This window comes from Anolis carolinensis, chromosome 2 (assembly GCF_035594765.1).
Source record: "Anolis carolinensis isolate JA03-04 chromosome 2, rAnoCar3.1.pri, whole genome shotgun sequence".
NCBI lineage: Eukaryota > Metazoa > Chordata > Lepidosauria > Squamata > Dactyloidae > Anolis > Anolis carolinensis.
The window spans coordinates 67,413,767-67,432,945 of NC_085842.1; the positions used below are offsets into that span (position 1 = coordinate 67,413,767).

At 39.2% G+C, this 19,179-nt stretch overlaps 1 protein-coding gene across 1 annotated transcript in view; it reads left to right on the plus strand.

Moving 5' to 3' along the window:
- The window catches only part of arhgef3 (Rho guanine nucleotide exchange factor 3), a 180,684-nt gene that overhangs the window by 13,111 nt on the left and 148,394 nt on the right, over positions 1–19,179 (plus strand). The gene's annotated exons all lie outside the window — the stretch shown is intronic.

A 19,179-nucleotide genomic window follows, 5' to 3' on the forward strand; every position in this document is an offset into this window, starting at 1 on the left:
TGGCTGGGATTTCTGGGAGTTGTAGACCGGAAACATATGGGGACCCCAGGTTGAGAACCACTACTGTAGGTCCTCCAGTGTGACTCTGTGGTAGGCCTGCACAGCCTGTAGCCCTCCAGGTGTTTTAGACTTCAGCACCCAGAATTCTTGACTATTGGACAAGCTGGCGAGGGCTTCTGGGAGTTGGAGTCCCAAACCTCTGGAGGGCCACAGGTGGCACAGGCCTGCTCTATGGATAATATCTGTCAGACTTGACTTAGAGGACACAGAGATTCTTAGATATACCATACTAATAAAATCCACAAACAATCAAATATGCTAAAGTTGTACTCACACATATAGAGAGCCAACAATATCAGCAATACTCAACCAATTAGCATGGAGTAGGAAAACAAAAACTACTCCCCACTGGGCCAACATCAAAACAAGGTATGAATAAAGCTCCTACTCAGCCAGGGACTGCAAATGGCGAAAGGTGACCAGAAATGACAAAAAGGGCAGAGTCAGGATATCATTACTGCATACTTTCAAGTTGTTTACAACTTATGGTGACCCCGAAGTAAAGCTTTCATGTGTCTTTCTTGGCAGGATTTGTTCAGAGGAAGTTTGCTTTTGCCTCCCTCTGGAGCTATGAGAGTGTAACTTGTTCAAGGTGACTGAGTGGGGACTTGAACCCTAGTTTCCATAGTCATAGTCCAGTGTTCAAACTACTAGGCGAGTGCTGCCCCATCTTAAATAACCCACTGTGGCTCTATCTGATTCTAGGATCCCAGGGTACCCTTGTGTGGCGTGTATCCAGTGACAAACCCACTCCTGTCATATAGCTGTGTTTGTATTCAATTTCTATCCTCAGTTTATTTGCCTGTTGGCTGTTGATTGATTCCTTTTTTAATCTTCCTCCTGATAGGAAACTTGTATCAAAGAGACTTCGCACTGGGATTGATTTTTTTTTATTTGTGTGGACTGTTTAAATAAGAGAGCATTCAAAAATAGCATTCCTCAGCTCCAGTTTGAAGCTACTCGACCATCTCATTCTCCAACAGTTGGCTGAGGTTTTGCATTTATGTAGCAAATGTTGATAAAAGAATAGCATGTATTTCCAAAGTAATCCACAATACAGTAATCTCTGTTATTGTAAGTTATTTTTTCCCCAACAGACTAATCTCCAGACTCTGTCTAACCATCTGTGAAGCAAAAAACTCTTGCAGACTCTTCAAGGCTTTTGCAGCTTCAATTCTTGATTTACTAGACATCAAGAGTTGATTGTTATGAATTACATTTCATTTGTTCCTTCAAAAAATGACAATATTAGTAAGCCTCTGTTTGGATTGTCATTTTGTGTGCTTATTGACTACTTTCTCTCCAGATTTCAGCTACTTTATGACAACATATCCTCATGTGATCAAGTATTCCTACTGCCTCCATCGTCTCTAGTGTTTTTCACATGTGATTGAGGCCATTGTAAAGATGTTGTTTATAAACAACATCACTGTTCTCACTTATACTACATATAGAACATTAGCTTTTGTTTCACCTAGAAAAACATTATAGAGAATACAGTTATGGTTAATTTAAGCCATTGGTGGTTACTGTTCAGTGATAAATGAGGGAGATGTTGTTTGTTTTGTGGATGAAGCCAGTTGTTATGAACAGCCCTACTTCTGATCCATGGGAGGGTGGGGAGATATGAGTCCACCACAAAATATTTCTTTGTGGACCTAAAAGCCCCTCTCAGTTTTTTGTGTTTGAGCTTAATTTCAAAATAGATTCAAACAGACTGGGAAAAATACAAGTCGTTCCCATTTTGAATGCTTAAATGCCTCGACACACCATAGATATTTGTCTGGGGTTGAGCGGGTTGGATGTGTACCACAATCTCGCTGTTCCATTACGACAAGGGGAATGCTTGGATGTTTATGGAGTTACCACCCCAGGAATATTTCTGATTTGATCCTCCTTCACACATCCAGCAGAGGCTGGATGGCCATATGTCGGGGGTGCTTTAAATGCTATTTCCTGCTTCTTGGCAGGGGGTTGGACTGGATGGCCCATGAGGTCTCTTCCAACTCTCCTATTCTATGATTCTATGACCTGCTTTTTCTCTTAGTGCTCATGCTCAAACCCAGGGCCAGTGAGCCAAATCCTCACCTGAGGCTTTCAGTGCCAGAGCAACATAGTTAAGATTTGTAAGTCTTACATTTACAAACAGTCCTTTGAAGGCAATCATAAGGCTGATGTGGCCCTCAGTGAAAATGAATTTGACGCCCTGCCTTAGAGTCTGTGCTGCTTCTTGTTCTTTCAAGCACCTAGTAATTTCACTTAGTTATCTTCTGTTCAAGGTTTCCTAGATAGCATTTGGACAGATGGTACTATATTCAGATGGGAAGAAAAACAGTAGTAACTTTGGCCTAAAAAAACTATGTATCAAGACTGAGCAAAGGTTTCATCTATATTCTTTGAATTGTTTTCTATGAATTTTATATAGTTTTCTAAGGCAAGGAATACTCCAAAATGGTTTGTGACTTGTTGTTGTTGTTGTTGTTGTTGTTGTGTGTGCCTTCAAGTCATTTTTAACTCATGGTGACCCTAAGGTGAACTTTGCATTTTCTTGGCAGAATTTCTTTAGAAAGTTTTGTTCTTCTTTTTCCACTGAGACTAAAGAAGTTTGATGTACCCAAGGTCACCCAGTGAGTTTTCATGGCAGAGTGAGAACTCAAAACTTGACCTTTTTTGTGTGTCTTGGGTGAATACTTAGGAGTCCCCGGGTTAAACTGCTGAACTGCTCAATTTGTTGATCAAAATGTCAGTGGTTTGAATCAGGGGATCTGGGTGAGCTCACGCTGTTAGCCCAGCTCCTGCCAGCCTAGCAGTTTGAAAACATACAAATGTGAGTAGATCAATAGGTACTGCTCTGGTGGGAAGGTAATGGTTCTCCATGCAGTCATGCCGGCTACATGACCTTGGAAGTGTCTACGGACAACGCTGGCTCTTTGGCTTAGAAATGGAAATGAGCATCAACCCCCAGAGTCGGACATGACTGGACTAAATGTCAGGGGAAAACCTTTACTATTACCTTTAGGTGAATACTTAAACTAGTATGCCATGCTGGTTTGGTTTGCCAGCTTCTTCATCAGAAAAATAGCCTTCAACATCAAATATTCATTGATGAATTCCCATCCAAAGAGTAACCAGGGTGGATCCTACTTAGCTTCCAAGGTCAGGTAGGATCTGGTGCCTTAAAGTATGCAAACCTATTAGAAGATGATTAGCAGTGTATGACAGTGTTGTTCGTGCCCATCATTCACCTGCTGGATGAACATTCAGTAGTTTGTGAGACTTTTGGGTTTGTAAATGGGCCATATCTACAAGTATGTAGTCATGCATGAGCTGCATATGGCAGGACCGTAAAAATACAGAGTAATCCCAAAAATCAATATTACAGTTGTTATATGTTTCCAGTGCCAAAACTGAAGAGCAAAGGATGGCTCCTGGTGATGTCATGAAATATCAACCACAATTGCACAAAGTATGTAATTCAATTTTTTTAAAATTCTAAAACCTCTTTAAGTTGAACGTACACACACAGAAAAACCACCTTTTCAAGGTAGTACTCTTGTCCTGAGATCGTTCTTCCGCGCTGTACAGATTGGAGAAGTTTCTGACACTCAGGACAGGTGTGGAGATCTGGGAGTTCTCACTGAATTGAATAGCTCACATCATGCATCTCTTTTTAAGGGTTGCTAGAAAGTGTTAAATGACTGAGAGAGAATAATTATGGTAATTGTTTCTTCAGAGTTAATATTTCTCTATTCTTTTATCAAGTTCAGGCCTAATAATATTTTCACAAAAGTACATGCCTATTAATTTGGTTGGGGGGGGGGGTTTACTGATTTTTTGTTATAGGAATCTATTGTTGAGATATATTGAATTGCTCTTTTTTTTTGGTACAGGAACCTATCATACTTTTTATGCTATTGTCGCCCTGTTGCCAACTTTTCTGTTAAAGAAGTAATGCCCAGGAACACATCTCCTTTGTTAGCCGAGCATACCTTGTAGTCTATTTGTTCGCTTTCTTGGCCATTTGGTAACATTTATGCATACAGTTCTCTGTTGTGATCACAACATTTGATAAGTTTTAAAACTCTGAGCTGAAAAAAAATAGATACTTTGTGAACAATAATCAAACTATACTTATTTTATTTTTTTAACAAACTAACCACAGGCTATAAAACAAACTGAAACAGTTGAATTAACATTCCACCTCTCTGAAGTAAGAGCTTTGAAATTTTCTTTAGGTAGCTAATAATTAACTTGCCATTAAAAATTGTAACTCCTCCTCTCTCTTCTAGTATTCTTCCATAAGAACTCCATAGCTATGTTTGCACACAATGACAAACTGTGTTAGATGTAGTTGAATTCTGCCTAGCTTTTGTATTTGAACCCATCCCTACAAAAAAAAATCAAGGAATGTTAACCAACCATGACAAATCATGAATTGTTGGCTCATACATCCTGGCTTACTTAAATTACGGCACACTGTATCCAGCACTGTGGCATGTTACTGGCTGGCAAAAGCGATGGGAGAAAACTGGGCCAGAATTGAGGGAAACAACCCACGTTTTGTTTTTTGTTTATCTGCTTGTTTGCAGGAAAGTTCTTAACCGAAGAACACATTACATGGATAACTAAAATAACCCATGACTTTGGACACTAGGATTTTGATCCATTTTCAATCCACTTTAGGGAGTGGCCATTAAACAGCTCAGCCAGACAGGTCCTGGGCCTCACCAAACTACAAATCCCAGAATTCTGCAGGAGGCAGAAACTGGATTTAAAATGGGTAAATGCTCAGGTGTGATGAGGCCTTTTGTGTGCAAGTACTAATTTTGTTGTTTAATCATTCAGTCACTTCCAACTCTTTATGACCTCATGGACCAGTCTACGCCAGAGCTTCCTGTCATCCATCGCCGCTCCCAGTTCCTTCAAGGTCAAGCCAGTCACTTCACGGATAACATCCATCCATCTTGCCCTTGGTCGGCCTCTCTTCTTTTTTCCTTCCTTTTTCCCCAGCATCATGATCTTTTCCAAGCTTTCCTGTCTTCTCATGATGTGGCCAAAATACTTCATCTTTTCCTCTAATATCCTTCCCTCCAGTGAGCAGCCGGGCATTATTTCCTGGAGGATGGACTGGTTGGATCTTCTTGCGGTCCAAGGCACTCTCAGGATTTTCCTCCAACACCAAAGTTCAAAAGCATCTATCTTCCTTCGCTCAGCCTTCCTTATGGTCCAGCTCTCCCATCCATAGGTTACTATGGGGAATACCATTGTTTTAACTATGTGGCCCTTCGTTGCCAGTGTGATGTCTCTGCTCTTCACTATTTTATCGAGGTTGGCCATTGCTCTCCTCCCAAGAAGTAGACGTCTTCTGATTTCTTGGCTGCAGTCTGCATCTGCAGTGATCTTCACACCCAGAAATATAAAGTCTGTCACTGCCTCCATGTTTTCTCCCTCTATTTGCAAGTACTAAGAGTGTCTCATAAATAGCTTTCATCACTCTACTCAGAGACTGGGATGGTATATAAGTTAAGGCATAGTATTAACTCTTATTAAAAAGGGATTCTTCTCTTTCTCTGAGTAGAGTGGTGAAAGGTGAAATCTTAGGGTCCTTCCACACAGCCATAAGGTAAAGGTAAAGGTAAAGGTTTTTCCTGACATCAAGTCTAGTCGTGTCCAACTCTGGGAGTTGGTGCTCATCTCCATTTCTAAGCCAAAGAACCAGCGTTGTCTGTAGATGTGGCTGGCATGACAAGTGCCATTACCTTCCTGCTGAAGCTGTGCCTATTGATCTACTCACATTTGCATGTTTTCAAACTGCTAGGTTGGCAGAAGTTGGGCCTGACAGTCAATAAGCTCAGCAGATCAACAGTTTAATTTGCTGCACCATCAGGGGCTCCACACAGCCATATAACCCAGAATATCAAGGCATAAAATCCCACAATATCTGCTTTGAACTGTATTATCTGGGTTCACCCTGCCATGCATTCCAGTTCAAAGTAGATAATGTGGGATTTTATTCAGCTGTGTGGAAGGGACCTTAGTCAATTCTGGGAGCGAAGAAGCACGGACCCCCACGGATCTCTTGGCACTCCTTTGAGTAGAAGCACCCAAGAGCTGCCACTACCACCATTTTCTCTCCCAGGCATTCAAACAGTGCTCTTTAGGTTCTCCCACGACAGACTAATAAGTTTCCTTTCATCATACTACTCAGAGGAATGAATCCTTTTTCTAAATAATAATTGAGACGGAGTACTTACATTGACTCATAGGTCAAGTCAAGTTTTTTGGGTTGATTTTGTGATTAAATTTCTACATTTATACAAGAGTATATACAATACATTTTAATTCATGTGTATGTGGGTTACTGGAGCCAGTGTGGTATAGTGGTTTGAGTGCTGGATCATGACTCTGGAGACCGCAGTTTGAATCCCAGTTCAGAAATGCAAACCCTTTGGGCCAGGCACACTCTCTCAGCCTCAGAAGAAGGCAAAGGCAAACCTCCACTAAACAAATCTTGCCAAGAAAACTCTGTGCATCACCATAAGTCAGAAATGATTTGACAGCACACAACAACAACATTGTTGCTGTAGCTTGTGATGAAAATGTACTGAGAGGGCATTGTCTTCATATCTTTTGCATGTGGTGGAAGCTGTGGTGGAGCAAAAATATTCATGTTAACTGAAAATATTTATTTTCTATGAACATTTATACATTATTTCATTTATTATTTAATATCTTGCTCTGTCTGTAAAAAAGAACATCAGTTTCATGAGATTCTAAAGCTCATAGAATCAGTGGCTTCAAGAAAATGGGCAAATGTCCTGTGAAGCTGACTTTTCACATGGAGAAGATGAGTCACAGAGCCTAACAGTTCTTTTAGTGCCCGCCCAGAAAAGAATACAAAACACCGTGCTCCAGTGCTACAGATTATTGATAGCAGGCCAGAAGGTGATCTAAGTCTGACAGACATGCCTTCAGAAAAACAACTCTTGCAAAAGATGCCCCCAGAGGCAAATTAAAAATGAAACAAATTCAAGACTTATGTGGAAATTTTGTTCAGTACAGAATGATGGGGAAAATGTTGCTTGGATGAATAATTGGTACTTCAAAGTATTTTCTTAGCTTTAAAATTATTTGAAATGTCAACAATCTCTCCTCATTTTGGTCTGATACCACTGATCAGACACATGAAAGTGAAAATATCTACAAATTGCCATTTTTATTTCCTTGGTGTTGTGGAGTTGGCATTATTAATCACAGGATGGTTTATGTAGCTTAGGGTAAATCTGCACTGTGGAATTGACACCACTTTAACTACCATGCAGTTTGACACCACTTTACCATGCTAAGGGATCATGCATTTTGTAGCTTGGAGAGGCACCAGCACTCTTTGATAGAGAAAGGTAAAGACTTTAATAATAACTTTATTCTTATATCTTGCCCTATCTCCCCAGAGGGACTCAGGGCGGCTTACATGGGGACCAAGCCCAGTAACCACAATAAAATATAACAGCAAAAAATGCACTGCAATTGCTGTAATTTAACCAATAAAAACATAAAACATAAAAAAATAGCTTGATAACTGATGACTAATAGCCGGACGCAATTGGCATGTTCGGTGCTGAAAACAGGGCATAGTAGGGCATGCACAATATACTGTAACGCCATTAATAATAAGTTTATTTATATCCCGCCTCCATCTCCCCCAAAGGGGACTCGGGGCTGTTTACAGCAAAATCAAAATACAAGCAATGATAAAATATGACACATCAAAGGACAACAACAGAAACCAATAATAATAATAATAATAATAATAATAATAATAATAATAATAATATTGATACATGGGGCTGGTAATAAAGTGCAGCGGCCTGGTAGTAATGTAGGGGTAGACAGGCCAAGTCAAGTTGTTACTGATTAGTCAAAGGCACATTGGAATATCCAAGTTTTCAGGTCTTTCCAGAAGGTGGCCAAGAATTTTGTAACACTACAACTCCCGGGATTCCATAGCACTGAGTTATAGCAGTAAAAGTGGTGTCAAACTTCAGTAATTCTACAGTGTAGATGCACCATAGAGAGGCAGATATCATTGAACTCTTGTATACCCTATAAAGCAGACCAGAAATTCTTTTGAGAAGAACATTGCTGAATCAGACCATAGTCAAATTCAACCTAGCATCCTACTTCCCATAAAGACAAATCAGATGCCTGTGAGAAGTCCCAGGGCAGTGCATAACGGCATTAGACCAGTGGTTCTCAACCTTTAGTCCTCCAGCTGTTTAGGCCTTCAGCTCCCATAATTCTTAACAGCTGGAAGCTGGCTGAAATTTATGGGAGTCGAAACCTCTGGAGGACCAAAGATTGAAGCCACTTCATTAGTCCATTACTGCTATTGTTCCCTAGAAATTGATATTTAGTGGCCTCCTGCTTTTGAAAATAGAGGGTATATATTAGGAAAAGATTAACAAAAAAAAATCACACCCTCTCACATGTATTATCCAAATCATGTGAGATCATGCTTGCATGCCCTTACTGAGTATCCCTGCTAATTAACTAAAATATCTGGCGTTACAAGAGCTTTTATAAGCTATATACATATAAATGTTTTAAATGGTGTCCTATGAATCTATAGCTCCTTTTTAAAAACTTGTTTACATGGTTGCCAGTTGGTTCTTAAATTATGTACTGCATTAAAAATTATATATTATTATGAATCTATTATGAATCTGTGACTCAGTTTTGATATTCTGGCTGTTCAGTCCTATACCTGTATACTAAAGCTGTGGTTAGCAGTGGGATTTTGAAGCTATGAAAGTGTTACATGAGGATGAGAGTTCAGTGGCTGCCATAGAGATGTGTGTCTGCCAATGTCTGGGGTGAGAATGTGTGTGTATGTGTGTGTGTTGTGGACAAGGTCACAGAAGGACAATGATACAATGGAAGAGGGAGTGAAATGAAGCCATGGGAAGATGAGTAGCCAGGAGAGAAAGGGGGAAAGCAGAGGGAGTGAAAAAACCATCAGGAAAGGGGTAAAGTTATGGGAGGAAGGGAGCATGAGTTCCTGGGTTATAAATGTCATTTCCTAATTGGTTTTATCATAAAAACATGGAAAAGGTTGATTAAACTTCTGGAACATGGCCATACAGCCTGGAAAACTCACACCAACCCATTTATTAAACTGCAAAAACATTGTTTTTGTGGGACATCATGTAGCACATGTTTTTCAATGAATATCTCATAGAGTCTTAATTCAGCATAGTTTGTGGCAGCCACAAAAACGAAGTTTCTGGAGTAGAACAAAAATCCAGATTTTGTTATATAATGTTAATGAAGGAAGGTGGGAAATGGAGCAATGGCGTGTCATGACTGGGAAACCAAATTGGGGAGGTGGCGGGCTCTTTGTAAAAACATGTGACTGCTGCCTATAGTACTTCTCCAATATTATATCCTCTCAGTATCTTCTAATAGTGCTTTCAGGGTGGCTCAGGCATATTTTAAATCCCCCAAAGCTTTCCATGTTTGTAATTGATACATTTTCTACACTGAAAGCTCTGAAGGACTTTGAATGATTTATTTATTTATTATATTTATACCCCGCTCTTCCCACCCCGAAGGAGTGGCTTACAGATTATGGCAAAATTCAATGCTGCATTATACATACAAATATAACATTTTGAATTATAAAATCGTTAAAACATATAGATACAGTAAAACAAATTAAAACATGGTGCCTAGTCCCATAATCATTATTCAAGCTTCTACATTCAAGTTGGATTCCATATTGCATTTTGTGCTACTCCCTGAAAGTTTGTGTACAAAGCCAGGTCGTTAGCTTTTTCCTAAAGATCAGAAGGAAGGGGGCCAGTCTGATGTCACTAGGCAGGGAGTTCCACAGTTAAGGGGCCACCACTGAGAAGGCCCAGTTGCACTTGCGAAGAGGGTGGGACTGAGAGCAGAGCTTCCCCAGCAGATCTTAACACTAACTGGCTCATGGAGAGATATGGTCAGACAGGTAAATTGGGCCAGAACAGAAATGACCCTTTCTTAGTCTCCTGAGTCATTTAAAAAGCATTATTAGAAGATACTGAAAGGATGTAATAGAAGAGAAGAACTGCTTTTTAAATTCTACCATAACCCCAGAGTTTGCCTTGTAATGGGCTCTTGCTTGTACTCAGCCACAACAGAAAGTCAGTTGAGGCCCCTTCTACATAGCTGTATAAAATCCAGATTACCTGTTTTGAACTGGGTTATCTGGCAGTGTAGACTCAGATAATCCAGTCCAAAGCAGATCATGTGGATTCTCTGCCTTGGTATTCCAGAATATATGGCCGTTCAGAAGGGCCTTGAAAAAGGTACACCATGAATTCCTGCTGAAGAAGAAAAATCTTTTCATTGGTTTAAAATAGCCTGGGGGAGCTGCAGACACATGGGAAAATGTTGGGCCAGTTAAAGAAAAGAAGCAACAATAAGGGTGGGAGGATGATGCAGATCTCCAAGGTTTGATGGAAGGTCAGTGTGGCCTGCCAACTCCTGGCAATTGTCCAAAACTTGTGTAGACTCAAAGAGCTAGAAAAGCAATTATTGTCGCTGCCAAAGTAAACCTAGCAGCAGTCAAAGTAAATACTCTTTTGTATTTGTGAGTGATTCAAGTTCACTTTCCAATTGAGAGTAACAGTTTGAGAAGAGGCTTGCTCTCTGGAATGACATTAGCTTTTAACAAGTTATGCAGTGTCTTCTAAAGGTTCTCCAGACCTTTTGCTGAAGAACAACGGATACACACAGGCTATATGTTTAAGAATGTATAATGACATTTGAGCTAAAATGTTTTGTCTGCCCTCAAATTGGATGGGTATCTTGTGGCCCTCGAGATGGTGTTGGCCAGCATTTCTCACCATCCTTTACCATTGATTGTGCTAGCAAGTAGGTTAATACGAATTGCAGCCCAACAAAATCTGATTTTGCCTATTCATTCATTCATTGAACAACAGTTGTGATGCAGTTGTTTTGTGAGTACTGCTCTTCCTCTGATTATTTAAAAAAATGTGGTTCTTTTCTAATATGAATGACTGGAAATTAAGTTCTTGGGAGTGAAGAGAAAACAGCATTCCAGATAAATAACACTCCAGGATACTGTGCTTTTGTTTCAGATTTGTCCTTGATCTCAGTGTCTAGTGGTTATAATTATGTACAACTTTTTCATACGTAACATTTTTTCCCCCTTAAACTGAGATTATCTACATAGAAAAGGTATTTTAGAGGTATCATTTTGGATGTTTTAAAGATACAGGTTTATTTGCATTGCACATTGCAGAATGGAAAAAAGAAAGAGAATAAAATGTAGCCTTGTATGGTATCTGCTTAACATGTACTTTATGTTCTTTCATTTAAGTGAAGTAATGCAGTACAGAATACGGCACATAAATTTAACTTTGTTTGACACTTACAAAAAACAATTCCAAAGTTAGTAGCTATACTGAAGTAAATCTGAGTGAGAATCCTTCTCCTAGGTACTTACTGTACATTATAACACTTCAGTTTAATTTCTGTTCTAGCTTGTTGAACTTCAGCTATGTTGGTTTCCTAAATATTGCACACAAACTTAGAGTTGGCAAAGTTGATTGTTCTGACAGATAATGCAAAGGTTTCATGGCATTGTGACAGACCCAGTGATTTGTGGGTTTGGCAGAAATCACAGTACAGCCTTTAGATTTAAAAAGACATTTACAGTGCTGCTAAACTCCCCTTGTCTTCTCTATGTGTCCAAAATACATTTCATATTAATAATAGGATCAGTTAACTTTGCCTGTGGAGTATGTGAGTGTAGCAATCTGTGAGTGTAGCAATTTTGTTTGGTAAAAATAAGTTAGAACTTCATTTATTCAAAGGTGACCTCGTGAAATTCCCAACTTGTGGCAAGAGGATATGAAATGAGGTGCTAGCCCTGACCCCATCTAGACTGACCATTTAATGCAGTTCAAAGCTAGCTTCAAACTGCAATGGCCAAACAACATACTCCCAAAAGCCCACAAAAGAAAACTCTTGATGGGCATCAGTGATCTGTGGTTTGTGAAATCACCATCCGGACTTCAAACTGGTTCTAGGATCTATGCAATCATCTGCACAGCAAAACCACTTTCTTAAATATCAGTTTGGAATTGCATGAAATGGTCAGTGTAAATGGGGCCCCTGTAATGCAAAGGAAGAGAACCTGAAATCTTCCAGAAATTGTTGAACTCTGAAGTTCATCATCCTTGCCAAGATGGCCAATGATCAGGGATGGTAGGAAGGGAGGTTCAACATTTTGGAGACTATGGTTTCTCCATCCTTGCTTCAATTCAATAATCATATTTTCCTAGATGCTGGATATCGTCTTGTACACATCTATTGCTAATTAGAGAAATGCTTGCTATGGCGGTTTTACCTTAATCTACAGTGTCCATCTCTCATCACAGTTGAGAGGTTGAAGGTGTTATGACTGTTATGGAAAGTGACTCTAGATGTCTCTATCACAAGGGCAGAAAAGTGCTGGGGTTACGATGACAATTCTTGTAAATGCATTTACAAGGTTTTTGTTCACTCCTTTTGTAATTTTTGTTTTTAATATCATTCTCCAGTAAGCTAGATTACTACTTAGTTATGTCTGCATTGTTAAGCTATTTCTTGAGCCCCGACCACTTAAGAGCCAGCTGCTGGACTGGGTAAAAGACAACTATTCAGAGAAAAAAGGTGGTGTTTCTACCATCTCTTGCTAGTAAGCAAGGCTATTTTTTGTGTGTGTCAGGAGTGACTTGAGAAACTACAAGTCACTTCTGGTGTGAGAGAACTGGACATCTGCAAGGACATTGCCCAGGAGACACCTGGATGTTTTGATATTTTTACCATCCTTGTGGAAGGCTTTTCTTATGTCCATGCATAGAGCTGGAGCTGATAGAAGGAGCTTACCCACGCTCTCCCTGGGTTGGATTTGAATCAGCAACCTTCAGGTCAGCAACCCAACCTTCAAGTCATCAGTCCTGCTGGTACAAGTGGTTAACCCAAGGGCTTTTTCTGATTGTGTTTTGATACACAAGTGGAAACATTCTCCTCCTCTTGTGAACAATTGGAAGATTAAGAGACCTCCTTTGCCTTTTAATGTGGGCTGGAGTGGCATTTATATAGGTTCGGAGGATTACGTGGTCTTTATTGAATATAGATCAGTTCCATATCTGTAATTCTAGGTTACAAAAATGTAACTGCAATCCTGAATGCGAGTCATTTTTTCTTCAGTCTATGGTTCAAAACTATATAGAGCAAGAATGTTTGCATTCATAAACTATCAGAATGAGAAAAAGGACATCCTGTGTCAGCATCTTTGAAAAATGCATTACCATCCTGCCAGAAATATTCGTAAAATGAGTGCAATGTTTCCCATCTTTCTAGTGGCATTAAGTTCAAATCTTCATTCAACCATAAAACTCCTTCAGTGATATTGGGTGAGTCAGTATATTTTGTCCTTCGTGAACAAAGTGTGAGCCAAGGACTGTATGTGGTCTTTGGGAATACAGTAGAGTCTCACTTATCCAAGCTAAACGGGCCGGCAGAAGCTTGGATAAGCAAATAACTTGGATAATAAGGAGGGATTAAGGAAAAGCCTATTAAACATCAAATTAGGTTATGATTTTACAAATTAAGCACCAAAACATCATGTTATACAACAAATTTGATAGAAAAAAGTAGTTCAATACACAGTAATGATATGTTGTAATTACTGTATTTACGAAGTTAGCACCAAAATATCACGATATATTGAAAACATTGACTACAAAAATGACTTGGATTATCCAGAGGCTTGGATAAGCGAGGCTTGGATAAGTGAAACTCTACTGTACTAAGTGCGGCCTGAAGGACTCCCCAGTATCGCCAAGTTCCCATTTTTTTAAAAAGAAATGACGTATTTTGGAGCAATATTTTGTCTTTGAGCCATTCCAGATCTCCCCCCCCCCCCAAAAAAAACAACAAAACAAAAAAAAAACAAAGCAAAGCAAAGGGTGCATCTACACTGTGGAATTAATGCAGTTTGACACCACTTCAACTGCCGTTGCTCAATGCTTTAGAATCATGGGAGCTGCCGTTTTTTCAATGTCTTGAACTTTCTCTGCTAAAGGGTGCTGTCAAACTAGAAATCTCAGGATTTCAGGATCCATGGCAGTTAAAATAGTGCTAATGTGCATTAACCCTACACAGTAGGTGTACCCAAAGAAAAAAATGAGCTGAAATTTGACCAATATATTCAGTGATATTTCCTGATCTCAAAAGTGCTGAAATATTATGTTACGACCTGCAGGGAGGCAGGAAATAAAATGGTTTCTGCTTGTTATAGTTGCCTACCCTGTTTCAATATAATTAGAAAATGAAAAAGAACAGAATTTGTTAGAAAATATGCTCAGTCTGTGACTGAACATGTTGAAATTATTTTGGTAACTAATATTTGCAGGCACTGAGATACAGTCCTAAAAATATTCTAAAACAGAAAACACAATTGTTATGGTATTCAGTGAGAAAAACCTTGTGTTCAATTTTATAGTGTTTATTAACAGTATGAAAATCATCATATCAAAGACATTAAACTAATCCCAGTATAATTATGTTTCAGAAGTGTGTTCTGAAGATATTTTGAGATCAGAGCCAAATATAATACATACTGCTTTGTGATAAATGGTTCTCACAGTATTCTGTTTTAAAAGGATGCTGTAGTGTGCTTTCTTTTGTTATTATCCACTCTGAACAGCAGGGGGCTGCATTTACCAAGGATAGATAATTATTTTTCCCGTCTCTGAGTTTTAATAATTGTGATCAGTGTGAAATCATGGCTTCTGTGTTTTGTTGTTCTTTATAAATATAATAATATGAATACTGATGACGTAATTGTTTACATATTTGCTTCAAATAGGTCCTCCTGTGCTGGTCTTTAAAGGGGTGTGTGAAATGCTATCAGTTCAACTCTATGATTACTCTCTCATAGAGTCTTCTTGTCAAGACCTGTTCAGAAGAAGTTTGCCATTGCTTTTCTTTTATGCAAGGTCACCTCCAGGATATTTCATGGCTGATTGGGTATTCTCCAGAATCCTACAGTGTAGAATTAATACAGTTTGACACCACTTTAACTATCATGGGTCAATGATATGGAATCATAGTTTGTTGAGGCACCAGTCCTCTTTGACAGAGAAGATGAAAAACCTTGCAAAACTACATTTCCATTGATTTCATAGCATTGAGATATGGCAGTTAAAGTGGTGTCAAACTGCATTAATTATACAGTGTAGCTTCACGTTGTAGTTCAGCATTTATTTATTTATTAGACTTGTATACCGCTACTCCCAGTTTGGCTCGGAGCGGTTTACAGAAATAGATTAAAACAATACAATTAGCTTTAAAATAACAATAAAAACAATAAAAACAACAATAAAAACAGACATTCAATCCTACTACACCACACTGGTTTATCATTCTGTTCAGAGTTAATAACCAGTCTCTACTGGTCTTTCCCTTGAAAACCTACTCCACAAGAACAAGGGTCATGGGTTGACTTCTATGGGACAGTGAAACTGGGAGAATTCAACAGAGCCATCATGCATATGTCGAAGTACTTTTGCATGTGTGTTAGACATAGTTAGACCCAAGCAATCATGCATGCTATCAAGGTTGTTGGAAGTCGTGCTTTATTTATTTATTTATTTACTATTTACTTTTTAAATCCCTCTCCCTGATATTGGGACTTTTAAAATATCGGAAGTCTTTAAGTTTGTGTAATGAGCATGTAGTTTGTTAACTCCTGTTATTTTTAAATGGTAATTATAATTTTAAGTTAAGGTAAAGGTTTTCCCCTGACATTAAGTCTAGTCATGTCCGACTCTGGAGACTGGTGCTCATCTCGATTTCTAAGACAAAGAGTCAGCGTTGTCCATAGATGCCTCCAAGGTCATGTGACTGGCATGACTACATGGAGCACTTGCCGGAGCGGTACCTATTGATCTACTCACATTTGCATGTTTTCGAACTGCTAGGTTGGCAGAGGCTGGGGCTAACAGCGGGAGTTCACCCCACTCTCCAGATTCGAACCACCAATTAGCAAGTTCAGCAGCTCAGGGGTTTAACCCACTGCACCACTGGAGGCACCTTAATTATATTTTTATTTTATGTTTTTGATAAAAACACAGCCAAAATAGCTAAAACTATTTGTGTCATCAAGTTTCTAGTCTTCAATGAGTAGCTAGACCAGAGACAGGGCTATGCTGAGGGATTCCTTCCCCCACATTCCTGTGCATGTTTCCCAAAAGGGCTTTTTTATCTTTCTGATGATGTGATAATGGAAATTATGTGAGGGAACTTCCTCTTAAGTTTAAACTGCCCTGGGTTGACCATAGGGTCTACACCATTTTTAGGGCCCTTTTGCTTTTCTATCTTCCTGTGAGGATGCACATTTTGCCTCTCTCTAGGCAAAATGTAGCTGCATGGATATTTTTACTTTTTATCTTCTTTAGAAGATGAGATTTAGTAAGCTAGTTAGCCCCAAGGCCTTTTCTATCAAGAATGTATTTCTTTTTTACTTCAATAAATATTTTTAAACCAAAGTTCTGACTCTGCAATCCTGAGCCATCCTAAGGAATAGAAGGCTATCCTTTCTCACCACACCTAAGTTTCTGCTGGTTATGGAGTTTACTTCTGGTACTCTGCTATATTTTGGTGGAATTGGCCCAACTGAGGGTTATTTTTGAACCGAACAACTCACATCCCCCAACAAAAACATATTTTAAATAATGTAGAAATTAGACAATCAGAAACATTAAAATTATTATTAATTGATGACACAAAAGTAGCGTAAATGTTGTAGTAGAGCCTGTGAGTAATGTTACAAACAGTAGTATGGGTGCCAGAAGGGGAAAAAGGGTTACTCAGGAGCAGGAATCTGATGATGAGCAGCAGAGAAAGAGGATCCGGGACATACTTACAGCACCTACAGATGAGGAGTCGTTTGAGGGATTCTCTGGGGACGATGGGTCAATGAGTGAAGGAGAGGAAGGAGACACCATGGATTGGACTAAGATAAGAGAAGGGCAAGCTATTTGTGAGGCGCCAACAACTAGTGATACCTTTATGGGGTTCTCTGGGGGTGAAGACTGGCAATCAGGGGATCCAGTTGAGTCTTGGGGGGACATAAGTCTTGACAGGAGATGAACTGGAGGGAAAGTCAAGGGAATTCACGTGAAGAACTGGGAGCAGCTGCGGGGGATAGTGATGGGGCGGTGGTCAGTTCATCTTCTGATCATGATTTGTAGATAAAAGTGGGTTCAGGGGTGAGGGGTCTTTGCAGAAGGCAAGGTGTTGATGTGCATTTGTGTGCTGTGTATTGGGAAAGATTCTTGTAGACTTGCTCTTGCCTGTTTCGTGTTCGGTATTGGGTTCGGATCTGCAGTTTGGACCTGGACCGGTTTGGCTAAAGACGCTGCTTTTGCAGACACTGGAGCGACGCTACTTTGGATTTCTCCTGCTTCGACTCTGGACTTCGGCTGACGATGCTTCTCTTCCTGCGACTCCTTTTGTTAACCATTTGTGTACTGTGCCTTTTTGTTTTGCCTCAGAGCGCTTTGACTTGTTGCTCTTTGCATCCAGTTAATCTGGATTATAAATTCTGTTTTGTAGTCACTTTTAGGTTTGGTCCTTTAAGGCGTCTGCGACTCCAACAGTAAACGTTCAGTTTGAAGAGATATATCTCATTTACTGCTTTCCAATGGTAGGGTCAGTGGGACAGCAGTTTAGCTGTATGAAGAAATCCTGCTGAAACCCTCTCGTCTCTCATTTGTGTCTGTAGTGGGTTGGTCCTTATATCTTTGGCTAGGAAGAATAGGTTTTGTGGCTGGCTAGTATATACAAAACTGATCACACCAGTTTGGTTTTACTGTATACACAAATAACCATACTGCCCACTCAGTATTTTACATGTATTACTAATTTGAGTAACCCTTTTAGTATATCAAGAGTTTTTTTCAGTTACGTTTCTCTTTCTCTGTATGAAGGCTATATTTTAATAAACATGATGGAAAAATGTGACATACAAGTCAGCTTCAGTGCTGTATTTCCTATGTATCTTCCCTGAGTTATCTTTAATTGTGAACTAACTGATTCTTTTTATGGATTATAAGCACTGAATACTGATTTTCAGATGCTGTGGTTGTGATAGCAAAAGGACTTTCATAATGAATAATATCCCATTTGGGTGATGTATTATGATATTCTTTGAAACAAAGAGTTTGGCCATTTCTCATAAGATTCAGTGTCTTCCTGACCTTCACAGAATGTTTTTCTTCTCTCTTGACTCTGATCAAATTTACTTAAAACTTCTGAATTTCAATCAAACTCAATTCCCATGTTAAGGATTATGACCTGGATGTGCTACACTGTAATTGTTTATCAGAGTTTTATTTCACTTGGGTCATCTAAGGTAACTAAATAACACTAGGCATAGTGTAGCCAGCTCACAATTGAGCTGACAGAATTGAAGTACGCTCTATCAAACAGCAGGCATTTTTATTATCAAGTGGTGGAACCATTCCAAAAAGTTCACTCCATAGGCACGTTTACAATAAAACAAAGAAATTCCAGGGCACTCTGTGTTTCCAAGATAAGCAGAGCCATAACTACTTCATGATATGCCTGCCAGCTTGTGTTCCTGTTTCTCTGCGAGTCATTGATAATCATTATGTGAAGCTCAGCCGAGTGAAATGGATAAATTATGTAGGGATTCTTCTTTTTCCACCAAGCAGATTCATATTTCTTGTTTATTACCCTCATACATCACAATTCAGATTTTAATAAACAGACACATGAAAACATTGCTTTGTCACAGTCAAGTTCTTGAACTTATTTTCAGAGAATGGAAGATGTTGCTTCAATTTCTCTGAACTAGATTGTCCTTTAAACTAAATAAAAAAGTCCATATTCTTCTTACATCTTAAGATATAGAAGCCAAGCTAGGAAAAGAATTGAAAAAAAACTTAGGTCTCCAGTTTAATCCTAATTTTGCATATCGCAGCCTGCATCAGTTATTAAGACAAAATTCAGTATTGAGAACTGTTCCGTATGAAG